Genomic DNA, 9,414 nt, shown 5'->3' with positions numbered 1-9,414 from the left:
GCCTGAATGTCCATATCTGGTTGATGGCAATTCAACATCTCAAGGAATGGGATCAATTTGGATTGGTTTGCCATTCATCTGGTGTATACAGTGTGAGCTACCCACCCTCATTATTTCATAAACCAGTGTCACATTTCCTAGTACAGAAAGTCTGTGAAATGGGGCAGACCAGCACAGAAAGAAATCAGTTTCCAACTTTGTCTCAGGGCAGAGCTTTGTGCCTTCTTTCCAGCCACTGCTTTGCTTCCATTCCACAGATTGGAGAACAGCAGCCAATGTCTCCTCTCTATGGAGTCATTGCAGGCCACCTAAGGAGAACGAGTTCTTGTTCAGAATACTACTGCATACGCTAGCCTCTTCTGGAACTTTCCTTCATTTTTCTTCCCTGCTTTTTTCCTTCACTTTGATTTAATTTGTATGCATTCTTTATCTTGGGTTTATCTTGGAATCCTCTAAACACATATATTTTTAAGATTGGATTCTGTGGGGGGGGGGGTGATAGAGCAGGTTATATATGTAGATTTGTAACATATACACATGTGTACACACCATAAGAAAAAATATGCACACTGTGATAAAACTCTCCTTCTGATACAGTTCACTCCAGGATGAGGTGGTATGCTCATGTCTTCTATGGTGTTACCATGTGACACAGCAAAAACTTTCACCAGCATCTGAATGACTAGCACTGCCAGTTAGCTAATCTCCCCTCATTTGGTCATTACAACCCTAAGCAGTTTCAGCTGTCCTCAAACAATCAGTACTTCTGAGGAAAAAAAAAAAAAAAGACTGAAAAACAAAGAGAGATGGGGGGGCTTTTGAACTAATAAAAACAAAGCCGCAGTTGCTCCCAAGTTGACTTCCTGATGCCAACCATTATGATGAGTGACTTTTCACCTCTCTAATGTTTGTACATTAGGGCCCCTGAAGGTGCACTCTGGCTGTACCCCCGCTTTTTAAAAGGCTAAAAGAGCATTTTGTTCCTATAGCTTTCAGCTTTATTTTTTTTTCTTCCTGTTGGTATAACATGGTGATGTTTTTGAATAGAGTTGCCCCCCACCCCTAGCCCTCACTGATGGTGACTAATTCACAGGGCTCTCAAGCCATTACTACGGCCCATCACCTACCTGTCCCAGTTCAGGAAACAAATCCTAGCCACCTTCTCAAGGGGTTAATTCAGCAGCAAATGGACCACAAAATGCAGGTGATTGTCTGCAGAAAACACTGAGGGCTTCCACAGAGTGGTCATCAGTACCATTACTCTGACAGTAGTAATTTCACTTTGATTTTGCATGTCAGCTCGGGTGCCAGTAACCACATGACAGTGAAATAATGAGATGACAATCGCTCCTATGCCCAGCCCATGGCTGAAGCCTTGACTCTGGGAACCTGGCCAACTACCTTCCCTTGACAGCTGTCTGCTTCACACCAAGGAGAAATGAGGGCTTTCCTTCTCCCTCCAAGACACGTGGTCTTGTGTTTGCAAGTTAGGAAGTTAGGAAGGCCTTGCTGGGAATTATGTCATTTGCAACAGAACTTGGGGGACACTTCAGAGAGTACTTTCCCATTCCTTGTGGTAAAAAGAGTAACTTTTTTTTTCCTAGTGTCTTAACAATGATCTATTCAATCTGTGTCCTGGAATGTGGAATATTCCTTTACACTGTGTGAATATGTGTTGCTGTGATTTGTTTGATAAAGAAGTAACTGGCCAATAACTGGACAGGATAAGGCTAGGCAAAGAGCCAAGATGAGAATGCTGGGAAGAAGAAGGGAAGAGTCAGGAGTCCCCAGACAGATACAGAGGGAGTAGGATGTGTACAAGATAAAGTAACAAGCCATGAGGCACATAGCAGCACACAGATTAATAGATATGGGTCAATTCAAGTTGTAGGAGCTAATTAGTAATAAGCCTGAGCTATTGGCTGGGCATTTATAATCAATATTGAGTCTCCATGTCATTTATTTGGGAACTGGCCAGCAGGACAGAAACGTCCACCTACACTGGGGAAAGGAAGAAAAAAGACAAAAAATACATTAAATCAATAATTCAAGGAAGTCTGTATAGAGGCAAAGTTTCTTCCTCCATAAATTTAACAAACCCCAAGATCTTGACATATAATCTTCTTTAAATACTAAGCAGCATTTCCTTGTTTTCTACTCAGAATTATACCACTATCCCTATTTGCTATGCTCAAATATGTGGCCAGAAACAATGAAAGGGAAAAAGAGTTTGTCTGGGTTTACAGTGTGAGGGTAACATAAAGATCTTGGTCTAGAAGGCTGGGCAGAAGAAGCCACTCCTGGCCATGGTGGCAGGAGTGCAAGACTGAATGCTCTCACATGGAGAGCAAAGACAGCACAGACCTTCATAGCCTTGTTCATTCTTGGCATTTTCCTTTCATCTTGAGTCAAGTGTTGTCTCAGTGGATGACGCTGAAAACCATCCTGAAACCATGAAGCAGCAAGCAAGAGGAATTAAAGCATGTGCATTAAGGATGTTAGTGTGAAGAAATGGAAAAGAAAAATTGGCTTTTCTGTGCAATCACTGAGCAGCTGAGCCAATACTAGAAACTGTACAATTATAGACTTTTTACAGTTCTTATCTTGCTAAAAGACACTCTTCTTTGTAATGCCAAGCATCGCTGTGCACATCTTTAATGCCAGCACCCAGGAAGCAGAGGCAGATGGATTTCTATGAGTTGGAGGGTAACCTAGTCTATACAATGAGATCCTATCATAAAAAATGAAAGAAAGAAAATAAAAGAAGAAAGGACACTCTTATTTGGATACATTCTTCCTTGCAACTAAAACATGTACTTGATTGATCCAAAGGTTTAGAGATTTGCAGAACTAACCTTACTGTAAATGAAACAGAGGTCAATGATTACAGAATTCTAGAGTATGGAAATGGAAGGATAAGTAACACCTGTTTAGTCAGTTCTCACCAGTTGGGATACCGCAAGTCAAAAGGGAAGGACAGGCTGTGAACAGTTAGCATCTTCCTTCATTTACATGTTTCTGACAGATAAAATCTCACTGCCTGTGGCAAAAAGGGCAAAATGCCAAAAAATTGCCAGAGAACAACACTCTCATACTGGTAAGTTCTCTACTTCGAATCTAAGAGAAGGCTGGAATCTTTCTTGCTCAAACTTGAGGTTTAGTGATATACCTAATGTTGCTGCTAACATACACACAGACACACACACACATAGAGATGCACACATATGCACACACACACACACACACACACACACACACACACACACACACGAGCATACACATGCACACAAAAACCCCCTTAAAGAGAGTACACGCTATGGGAGCTAGTGCTGGGTCATTAGAGACAAGCTCTTGGCCTTGAAACTATGTAAAACACCCTGATTGTCTACTTGGTCAATGAAAAGCAGTACGAGAGAGAGAGAGAGAGAGAGAGAGAGAGAGAGAGAGAGAGAGAGAGAGAACCTAGCACTTAACAGAAAGATTCACTGCTGACATTTTCATTTGGTTGTTATGGGAAGAAAATTCACAGCCAGTGGCTGTCAAGTCCCAACACACAGGAGTTAACATGCTCCAGTGGTTGACAGATGCACTCATTTTTACCTTCATAAAAGAGAACAAAACAGGGTACAGGGCACAAGGAGTACAGAAATGACCACATCTAACTCTTTTTGACACTCCCAGTTACAAAGTTTGGTGCAAATGCACACATTAACCCCTAAAGAAACACAGAGCTCAAACAATGAAAGTGCAGCCTTCTCTTCACTCCTCTTCAGAGTCTGCCTTGCACCTTTGCCAAGTCTTATCAGATGAGTGCTATAAGCAACGTAATTTATGTAAATAGAATCCATTATGCAAATGTGTCCAACTTGCTTGCTACTCAGAAATTTTGTTCTTTTATGTTTAAGAAACATAGCCTTTATCCCCTGGAATAGACAGATTGGTTGTGTTTATGTTCTTAAAGCTTTCTGCTACTGTTCTGAGCTTTGAGGAAAAGTCATTTTTTATTTTTAAAAATGCTTTGACTTGCCGCTCATCTAACTCTGTAAAAATAGCATCTTTGTTTAGTTTGTTGATTTGCACACTGGCTTAATGACTGTAGTGCTTTCTCAGAACCTTGGTGGGCAGGGTAGTACACAGAGATGAATGCATAGATTATACCCTCTATTCCACAGGGAATCTGTTGTTTCCTTGGTTTGGCAAGAAACTGAATAACTCACTTAATTCAGAGATCTCTGTAAGCTTTATCCTCTGCTCTGTTTTAGTCCTATTTCTAAACATGAACTTGATAAAAATTCTTGTCTGAAGCCATAAAGAAAGAAATAGGTATGTGTTCCTTGTGATAGTATTCTCTCCGTGTCTTAAAGTTGCAAACCAAATTATAGTGAGATATAAGATAGCATGAACCTCAGTACACATGGACATATTAAAGTGTTCTTTCTGCTCACACAAGCTGTGCCTCCTACACTCTTATTAATAATGTTTGCACATCTATTCACAAAACAAGCAAAAAGGAGAGGGGATGGCATCCTGTCACGACATGGGAACACTGGAAGAGATGCCTGTGCTTTAATAAATGAACATTGCCACAAATGAATTATGAATTTCAAACTCGCCTCCCACCCTGCAGAAACACATTTTTCACACTGATGAGTCATTGTAACAGAACTGCAAGCTCCATGTCATTTTAACATAGCACTGTTTTCATAAAAGAAAACAAAACATCCCAACACTCCACTTTGACTGATCTTTGTTTTGCCACTTCATAAGCAACACAGTTCAACAAACTGTGACTTAAGTAAATTAAGTTTTGGTCTGTCCAGTATAAATCCCTCTTATTTCATGTAGGGTTAAACATTTTATCAAACATCCTGCTTGCAGAACTGCCCTGTGTTTTGCCAGTTGCTTAGGAATGAATGCCATTGGATGACTTTTTGCAATGCTTTATTTGTGTTCAAATTAATTGGGCTTATTTTCAGATCCATTCTTCAATTTTAAAAAATTTACTGAGTACCAAGTAAGTGGCAAGGCATTGTTCTAGTCTCTGGGATCATTGCAATGGCCAAGAAAGACAAGGCCCCTGCCCTTGTGATGCTTATGATCTAGTGGGAGGAGACAAATATCACATGTACACACAAACAAGAGGGCATGATGACTTCACACAGCAATCATGCTGTGAAAAATTGGATGAACAGTGAATAGATGGAGCAGTGGTTAGGGAGGACATTAAGTCCGAAGAAACCTGGGCAGGGACAAGGCCCTGAAACAGAAATTCTTAGGAGACTATCAGAGAAAGATATGTAGGGTTCACACATAATCTCTGCGGAGTGGACAGCTGAGACAAAGGTCCAGAGATAAGAGGTGAACTTTCCCTATTTCAGAACTGTTGAAAAAAATTATTGCATCTTGGACTGGAAGGATAAAGGTGGTAAAGAAAGAAGATGAACTCAATGAGGGACCCTGGGTCCTCATTGGGTCAAAGAAAGGATTTTGCATTTTTTTTCTTCCTTGGGTTGAGAAGTCTTTTTTAAAGTAAAAACAAAAGGCTTCATTTCTTTTCCTTTAACATGGATGAATGTCTTGTTTGCATGTATATAAGTGCACTATATGCACACCTGATGCCCTTGCAGGCCAGAAATAGGTACTGGATCATCTGTCACTGCAGCAGCAGATTTTTGTAAGTTCTGTGTCAAACCTAGGTCTTCTGCATGAGCAGCAGATGCTGTCCATTGAGCCCTACTGGAAAAGTCTTAAAAGAGAAGCGATATGCTATGGATTACTCTTTTGAGACCCTGACTGTGTAAAGAGTGGGAAGGCAGGGAACAGTGGGCGAGTGGAAACCAAGAAAACACTTAGCAGACTTCTGTGCTGCTCCAAGTGAAAAAGTAGGTTGCCATGAAAGTGAGGTGTAGATTTAGTTTGGAGTAGAAAGATGTAGGATGCATTTGGTTTTTAGGCAGAAATCAAGTAATTGATGGTTGGCTGGATGTGGATTGCAAAAGGAAGAAATAGAGAAACATATTCCATTAGACATTTTTCTCCCCAGAGACATTTCCTTTCATGCAGCCATACTGGTCCTTACAAGCAAACTAGGTCATATTTCAAGAAATCTTCCTAGTCCCTGGCACTTATTTCTCTCCCACAAATCCATGTCTGCAGAGCATTTACTATCAGGATTTGGATTTCAAATGTCCCTAATGGCTGTGTGCTCAAAGTTTGTTCACTAGCCTGTGGCATATTTGGAAGTGGGAACCTTCAAGAGGTGGAGCCCAGTGGGAACAAGCTTGGGATGAGATATTGGAACCCTGGGATGGCTCCTTCTCATTCTTTCTCCTTTCCATCCACCGCAGCTGAGAAGCTCTGTTCCACAATGTGCTTCTCCCCATGGTCTCCTGTTTCTTCAGGGCCAAAAATAACAAGGTGGAAAACAACCATGCACCAAGACCTCTGAATTCAGCCAGGACAAATCTGTGTTTGTTTACTTTTGACTGCAACTATATCAGTGGAGAAAAATTCAATACATTTATTTTGACCAACATGTCATAGATAGATAGATAGATAGATAGATAGATAGATAGATAGATAGATAATGTACGTGTGTGTGTGTGTGTGTGTGTGTGTGTGTGTGTGTGTGTGTGTGTGTGTAGGTATTTTGCCTGCATGTATGTCTGTATTCCACATGTATGCAGTGTCCATGGAAGTCAGAAAAGGGTATCAGATCCCCTGGGACTGGAGTTACAGTCTGTTGCGAGCTGCCATGTGTCAAACCAGAGACCTCTGGTTAAAATATGTAATTTGAGGAGACCTGCTCCAGAACCTCCAGGCAGCAGCAACCTGCTGGGCCTCGCTCTAGAGATCCACAAGATCCAGATGCAGGATTATGGCTGTGTCCACCCGCTTATCCATCCGCACCTCCAAAGGCTTGTTCCAGGCCAACAAGGACACAGGGGAGCCAGAGAACCTATGTTCTGAGGCACATTTTCTAGCATTCTCACCTCTGTGGTTAAAGACTGCATCCATGCTATGCTCAAGGAAAAACTGGCAAGTGCTGAATATTCTCCAGATGAAATGCCTCATCTCACAAAACATCTGTCAGAAATCATTAAAGATAAACTAAAAGAATTGGGATATGATCGATGTAAAATGGTGTTGCAAGTAGTGATTGGAGAACAGAGGAATGAAGGAATATTCATGGCTGCTTGATGCTTCTGGGATGCAGACAATGACAACTACACTCATGATGTCTTCATGAGCAATAGCTTATTCTGTGTTGTAGCAGCAGTTGGTTATTTCTACTATTGAATCTTTGGAAAGAATGGCTGTGACTATGAAGAAACCTCAACTTTTTTATACTGTTACATATCCTGACCAAATAAAAATAGTTGGTACTTTGGCACCTAAAAGATAAAATAAAATGTATAATTTGAGAGCTGGAGATATGGCTCAGTTAATAAAGTGCCTTCCTAACTTGCATAAATCCATGAGTTCTTTGATCCCTCATACAGCACAAAACCAGATGTGGTGGCACATGTCTATAATCTCAGCCCTTGGGAAATAGAAATAGAGGATCAAAAGTTGAAAATTATCTTCAGTTATATAGTAAGTTTGAAAAGATCCATGAGACCTCTTCTTAAAAAAGCAAAATATGTACATATGCATATGTATATATCTATATGTGTGTGTATGTATATATAGTTTATAAATTAGCAAATCTTAACAACAATGATTTAGTGAGTAGTTTTGTAGTCACTGGACAAACAGTAGCTCAAATAAAGACATTCACACCTATTCTCTTTTCAACCCAGTTGGGAAAGCTCACCAGAAAGACAGGTGGGGCAATTTAGCTTAGACTTGGTGAGTGGATCCATCCTTTTCTGCAGAAATATTTCATAAAAAAGATGGAGAAGGGAGAGAAGAATGGGATCTGAGTTTCTGTCTGTAGGAAACACCTGCTCTGACAACAAAGCTTCTAACTCCAGGCAAGAAACTCCATCTCTCCATGCAAGCAGGGGGAGGCAGCTGTATGCTGAACTTGGCTTTCTTCTACTTCCTGGGACCAAAGATAATATATGAGGAAGCAACATTGCCAAGGACCTGGTCCGGATTCTAGAGTGAGGAGCTGGCACTTTGGCTCTGTGCTGGCTAGTTATTTGTCACCTTGACACAAGCTGGAGTCATCTGAACAGAAGGAATGGCAATTGAGAAAATGTCTCCTTAAGACTGAGCTATACAAGGGAAGAAGAGGAAGGATTCAGACGTCACGAGGGAGCAGAAAGGTTGAGTCAGGTATAGATTAGAAGAAAGGATATGCGATAGGTACCGTTTTAGTTGGGGGGATTGTAGGGGAGGAGAGGAGGGAGAAGGGAACTGGGATTGTCATGTAATTCAATCGTGTTTGTAACTCAAATAAAAAAAGAAAAAAGTATATGAATAGATCATAAAAAAAGACTGAGCTATACAAGACACACAGGGGAGGGCCTAGACCCTATCCCAAAGGATATCATAGACTCTTATGAACCCCTATGGAAGGCCTCCCCTCCCTGAGGAGCAGAAAGAATGAATGTGTGATAGGTAGGGTTTTAGTTGGGGGAGTGGTAGAGGAGGAGGGGAGGGAAAGGGGGAGGGGGGTGAGACTGGGCTATTGGTAGGCCTGTAGAGCATTTTCATAATTTAGTGATTGATGGGGGTGAGCTTAGCCTATTGTGGGTAGTATTACTCCTGGGATGAAGGTCTTGGGTTCTCTAAGAAAGCCAGATGAGAGAGCCATGAGGAACAAGCCTGTAAGCAGCGCTCCTCCATGGCCTCTGCATCACCACCTACCTCCAGATGTGAGTTCCTGCCTAGGTTTCCATCAGTGGACTGTGACACAGGATATGTAAGCCAAATACCCCTTTTCATCCCTTTGTTGCTTTTGGTCATAGTGTTCATCACAGCAACAGTAACCCTAACTGAAACAGGCTCCTATCACTGCTGTGAACGTTCAAAGTAAAGTTCAGAGGCAAAACCTCAGGCTGCATCTCTAGCACATAGTCAACCATCTGCTCCCATAAGCATCAGTGGTAGAGTAAACCAAAACTGATCTCCAGCCCTCTCCTGGATGGATGCTCCAGGGCCTGTTGTAGTCCTGAGCTCAAAAAAGCAAGAGCTAAGAAGCCACTGCAACATTGCATTGCATCCTTTTAAACTTCTTGTTGATACATTGTTTCTTACCTTGAGTCTACTGATTATTCAGTTAAAGGTAATTGTTTCCACATTCCTCTTCAGTGAGCACGCTCCTTTGCTATTTATGTGACATTCCTATTTGTGTATTGGGTCATTCTACTACTCTTTGTTCTGCTAATTTGGCTTTCCTTTCACCCTTCTTATTTTTCTCATATAAAAGGTTATATTCACCTTTCTTAGGGTAATTTTCGACTT

The 9,414-nt window shown here is 41.3% G+C and overlaps 1 pseudogene; it reads left to right on the top strand.

The window, feature by feature from the left end:
- The first annotated feature begins 6,877 nt into the window (after window positions 1-6,877).
- On the top strand, window positions 6,878-7,299 carry LOC100771749 (annotated as a pseudogene).
- The last annotated feature ends 2,115 nt before the right edge of the window (window positions 7,300-9,414 follow it).

The sequence above is a fragment of the Cricetulus griseus genome (assembly GCF_003668045.3).
Source record: "Cricetulus griseus strain 17A/GY chromosome 1 unlocalized genomic scaffold, alternate assembly CriGri-PICRH-1.0 chr1_1, whole genome shotgun sequence".
NCBI classification, from domain to species: Eukaryota; Metazoa; Chordata; class Mammalia; order Rodentia; family Cricetidae; genus Cricetulus; species Cricetulus griseus.
Note: the sequence above shows the minus strand (reverse complement) of the source record. Positions and strands in the feature narration are given on the sequence as shown.